The sequence below is a fragment of the Aptenodytes patagonicus genome, chromosome 6, assembly GCF_965638725.1.
Source record: "Aptenodytes patagonicus chromosome 6, bAptPat1.pri.cur, whole genome shotgun sequence".
In the NCBI taxonomy this organism is placed as follows: Eukaryota; Metazoa; Chordata; class Aves; order Sphenisciformes; family Spheniscidae; genus Aptenodytes; species Aptenodytes patagonicus.
This window is the reverse complement of record NC_134954.1, coordinates 23674190-23680189: the sequence shown is the minus strand read 5'-3', so window position 1 is coordinate 23680189 and position 6000 is coordinate 23674190.

Sequence of the window (6000 nt, the reverse complement as noted above, 5' to 3'; positions counted from 1 at the left end):
TAACTTTTGGAAAGTTTGATAACCTTTTACAGAAAGTACCTACTTTAACAATAGACAGGCCTAATCCTACTGGACCTAATTATCTACGTTGAAGTCCATGGGAGTTTTACTAGTGAAAGTATTGCAGATATAAACTTTGTTGGAAAATAAAAAGTAACAGCAAAGAAGGACATATAATTCAAGCAAGGCAGGAAATGGTTTTCACATCAAAATTTGAAATACCACATACACACACACAAAATTTGGTTAGGATACTGAAAGCTCAAATACTTCCCATTGGAAAATTCCCAAGCACCTCTACAAATGGTGGAGTTGCCAGGTAGCTTCCTTCTCTCACAGTAGGAGATGATCTCTGGACCCACTTCTGATGCGGGAAATGAAGAGACATTATCAGGAAATATTGCTGTTAAAGTTCAAGTAATATCAGCTAGATTTAAAGTAACAAGTAATATCAGCTTAGGTGTTAGTAAACATAAGGTTATTTTTATGATCGTGTAGACAAGAAATTTGTAACTTCCATTACAAGAATCAAAGAGGCAGCAGTACCTCAATCATTAGTCATGTTTCTCAGGGTACTCATTCTTTCTTACTCTTTTTCTGCTGTTCTGCTCCAAGCTACATCCCAGTTTAACAGTAAAAATAGCATCTTTTTTCAACTTTGATACTCCATGAGCATTAGCAGGTTCTTTATTACTGCAGTACAATGTGATTTTGTTTTCCCCTAAAAGCTTTTAGTTAATGCTGCAAAGCTTTCTACTATTGCTGATTATTTTAACAGCAAAAACAATTAAGAGGAAAATAGAAATAATTAAAGAACCTATCTTCTGCTGGCTTTGATTGATTTATAGTTAAAATTTAGCTGAGCATTATTCAGAGTAAAATCTCTCACAGTCTACAGTTGTATAGAAAAGAAAGAGGTGGGGAGAAGCTAGGAAGGCTCTACCCTTTCTACATGGCATGGCTGTAAGTGCATTGAGATTGCCTGTGTTGCTGGAGTAACAAGTGTCCTCTTCAGTAAAATTCTGCTACTCTAATTGGCAAGAAGCTCCAGTCCGTTGCAGTTCATGTCCCTGCCAGAGTGGAGAAAACAGTAACAGAAGTATTTCACCAGTGGCCTGGTTCCATCACACTTACATCTCGTCTTTTCTTCAGTTTGTGGTGACCTCTGTCACTCCTGTTGTTGTGGTAGGGTTTCTGTGAGACAATGAGAGTCTTATTCTTCATGCATGCTAATTATGAGATAGAGACTTGCACTAATCTTCTGAGAACAGTTGGCTCTTTTTCAGCTGACTGTAAACAGACTGCCCAAAGTCATGAAAAGAGAAGAGTTTAAAAAGAATGTTATTTATATTAATATTTCACAGCTGCCAGTTAATACAGATGTGACATACAGTCAATTTCATTGCAGATTAAACAGCAGCTAGGCACTTCCCTTAGACCTGTTTCATCCCCTTCATCTCTGCTTGTAGGCACAGAAGGGGACAGATGTTGCTGAAAATGCCAACTGCAGGAGGCTGGCTGCAGCGAAAGACTTGTGAACCCCGAACAGCAGTGAAGCGCATCTGCACAGTTCTGAAGTTTTAGGGGCATGGCTAGTTTGGGACCTGGTTTTGGGAAAGGACAGTTTCCAAAGTAATGCAACTCACAGCACATGCACGGGAATTATTTCTGCTGCAGTCAGTTTCCACTGGCACAAGTTCTTGCTTCACACCTCCTTACACCCTAAAACTGACTGGGAGATAGAGAGGACTGATAAAAGCATGGATTAAGAAGCACTGATATAGCGAACAGAGTAAATCAGTTTATTTAAAAACACTGAATTACAGTGTTTCCTGAACATCTCTAGGTATTTGCAAGGTTGAAGAGCTATAGCCCAGCACACACCAGAGAGACAGTCCTGAGCTTGATGACAGATTTTAAATGTTTTTGAAATTGAACATACAAAGGGTCCAAGTATTTTTCTTTGTCTTCTGTTGTTTGCCAGAAAGCACAGTCCCAACTCTGAATTTTTACACATTTCCTGTAAGTTACTGCATGAACATTTTTATTTAATTTTTACACTAAGATCTTACAAAAATGTATATATTGAAACCTGTAACCTTTCCAAAGCTATGTTTAATCTTACTGACTGTTACTCATTGGCTTGTTACCTTGAGACAATCTCTCATTTGTATCTGAGTGACAAGATATAATTCTGCTGTACTGAGTTGGAGAGAAGAAAATGGTGTATTTAATATACCTCAAATATGTAGAGTATGATAGTGATTACGCTGGCATCTATTAAAAATTATCCTACAGGATGCATACAATGAGCACTACATTTGGGACTGCGAAGCACAGGCATTTAATTCACAAACAAAGGCACAGTCTCACTAATGCTTTCTCTCTGATTTCACAGAGAGGAAAAGTATGCTCTTGATTTGGATGTGGGGAAAAGATGAATAATCCTCCATTTTCCTTGGTAGATTTTCAGGGAATAACCACACTCACCACTGAAAATCTCTGTGCATGTCTTCTAATCTCTACCTGTCTCATACTGGTTATGAGTCTTCTGGGTATCAAGGAATGTTTAGCGGCAAGCAGGTATAGAAATGCTTTCTGGTTTGGTGCAAATTCATAACACTAGCTTTTAGGTCTTTTGTACTAGCTAGGAAATGGTGGATTGACTTAAAATTTCACTAGTACATGTTTGAGGTCATTAACTGGATTAACCTGATTGCTGTGAAGACATGGCTGGAAGCTTTACTGGCAGATTTCTTCCCTCTGCAACACGGGGTGCACAGCGTTTCAGGTTTTACACTTGGCAAGCAACTGTGCTTTGTCTGTAATGGGCCCTACAGAAGGACATGCTTTCCCTGCCAGTACTTAGTTCATTTCAGGTTTTTTCACTTCTAGAAAAGTACCTCAGTGATTTTATACTGAGACCTTGCTTTGTATGAGGTGTTAATAACTACATTTAAATTTCTTTCTTCTCTTAAATTATATAGTTGATTTTACTTTTCTTATGATGGCAATTTTATTGTAAGGGTTTTATTTCTTTTTTACTGTGTATGAAATCGAAACACTGAGGTGGCTGTTCAGAAACAAAAATTATTCTTGTAATTGCATCATAGTTAATAAGTATGTGTAAGAGAATAATCTTGTAAAAGCTGATTACCTCAGTTATTAATAATTAGGATTTACGAGTTAAGTAATATGCTGCAACTATATCCAATTCCTTGGCAATTTCATGTGGAAAGTTGAGAAATAATTTTAGAAATAATCCTGTGTGTGAATTTTCTTTATAATTAATGCATAAGGCTGTGAAATCCTAAGTGACCACTGAACTAGCATTTTAGGTTATGCCTGTGGCTTTTCCTTGTGTGCTTTGGCTGTTTGAAGTTGGTGTGGCAATTTGAAGTTTTGTTTCATTTGTGAGACATACAAATTTATCAATTTTAATTTCATTGCGCTTTGCTTAATTTTATTCTTAGTAAGATTTTTGTTTTTCCTGGATTCTTCTGGCAGAAGAATTAATACATCCAAAGTTTACGTGTGTGTACAGGTGGTTGGCTGTTCCTTATGTTTTTTTCTGTAGTTTTTCTGATTGTTTACTACCGACTAAACAGGCTTAGTATAAATAATATTTGATTTTTTTTAAAAAAAGATAATAGAGCACTTTTAATCTACTCTATTTTTTTTCTGATTTAGTGACATATGAACTCTTGCAAGTCTGGAGAGAAGAACAATTAAAAATCTAAAATATTTTTCTGGTCCTTATCCCTGAAAGTTTAGCCAGGAGCTTAAGCGGGTGCCCATCTTTAAATAAGCAAGTTATTTTGTTGAACTTGAGTTGGGAAACTTGCACTCTCCAAGTTAGGCATGTGTTGATGCACCAGAGTGAATTATAGCCTGTATGAGGCTACCTCTGGCCCTTTCTCCTCCGATTCCGTACTCACATGTATGTTTAGGGGAGGATCGGTTAGACAGCCTTTGCAATACAGTTTGTCATCAAGTCTGATGATAGCCCTTCTCTTTGTTACAGTTCTCTCCTCTTTTATAATTAAATTCCCGTCTTGTAACAAACATGATCATCACCTCAGCTTTCAAACTTCCGAAGTATCAGGTCAAGATTTGGCATCCACCAAGTGGAAACCCGGTGGAGTTTTTTGGTTAAATATACTCTCAGGGAAATGAACCACCCCCCTTGCTTCTGCCAGCCATAGCGACTTGAACAGTTTTCTAAGTCCGTGTGCTTTTCCTACCCAGAGGACAGAGTTCTCATCGCTCATTCAGGAACTGCCTGTGTCACAGATATGTAGCGCAGGGCCAAAACTCTCTCCCACAAACCCCCACAGTTGGTCTCCAGCCCTAAAGAAAGCCCTCCGAACAGTTGCTAGGTGGCAGGGCTCCACCAGCGAGGCATCTGCCACATTGTACTGCTGGTGTGTGCTGCAGGCCCAGTCTCCACATCAAAGCTTTTTGTATTACTCTTTTTCAGTTAAAATCTGTAGAGAAATCAAGTTTGCATCTTGCAGGTAATGAAAGCAAAGTGGCCTCTCAGCCAGGTGTGAGGAAAGGTGTTCAGCCTAACAAAGCTTTCGCTGCTCCCAGCTACTTAGCCATTTCCTGAAGGTCACTTAGATGTAAATGACCTGAATGTTTCACCACTAATTTGGGTGGCAGAAAACTTGAGAGTGAAGGCTAAGATTAACAGGAATAGGTATGCACCCCACGTCCTTCAGTGCCTTATTGTCCCATCTCCAAACCTCTGGATTGCAGAGTGTCCCAGGCTGTGAAGGCAGGGCCTGGGCTAGAGCATCTTCAAGTATTCGAGGTATTTCTGTTCTGCCTATCTGGATTGGATGCATTACACAGGAACAGAAATCACACCTAGATTTGATCTTTCATGCATTTGAGGGACACCTGACAAATAATTCAGTTTTGCAATTCAATACTAGGAAAGCATTCTAAATTATATTTTACATTCATATCCAATGTGACATTTAATAGTGGAGCTAAATAATTACTCATGCTAAATGCTCCACATACTGTGACAAGATGGCTTTTAAAATACAGGGATCATTATTTTTTCCAACACAAGTGGAGACAAATTTTAATTCTGGAGAAGCAGATAGTGAAGGGCATGGTGTAATTATTATTTAATGTAATAGAACAGAAAAAGTGCCTGTGTTACTTATTTCAGGGACTCTGCTGCTGAGGCTCTCCCCTCCTGGCAGTGCAGGGACCTGTGGTGTGGGCAGCGGCAGCCTTGGCTGGGCTGCAGGAGCCGGGCAGAGCTTGTACCCCGCTGGGGCGAAGACAAGGCAGCACCCTGTGCACGCACAAAACCGTGAAGCATGCATTTTGTTTTGCTTTTTAAAACCTACTCTGTTCTTTTATCTATGTTTAAGTTATATGATGTACCAAACTCACAGTTAAGTTTCAACATTTTTACAGACACAGGGTTTTCAGGGTGATTTGTCAGAATTCCCAGCAGAATCACGGTTTATGTCCTATTTTCTTACCAAAAAGCTGCTCCTTTTCCCAGCTTTCTCCCAGCACTTCTTTAGCAGACAGTAAGCCAGCCTTAGCTGGCCAAGCCCAATGCTTTCTCTAACTAACGAGCAGGTGTACAGGCAGAGGGGCCCGTGTGAGCCTCTGCCCAGGTTGGCACAGCTGAGGCGGCACACACGGATGGCATTGCCGCACATGACTCCTGTCATGGGTGCGTGTCAAGTATAAAATCAAACGTTTTCCCTGCGTGGAGGGTACTTGTGCATTCCTCCAGCAAAAAGCCTGGGGCTGTCATTAGGAATTGCACAGGTTGGAAAAAGACCCTGAGCGCCTGGAGGCTGGTCTGCTTCTCCATCCACTAACACTGGTCTAGATGTCGTTCCTGCCCACGGCAGCCCATACTGCACATGAGTTTACGTTAACACTGAGGTAAATTAATTCAGCTTTTGGCGAGGTGTGACTCCAGTTACTCCTGTCGAGTCTCGGGATCCTCGAAGACTGCGC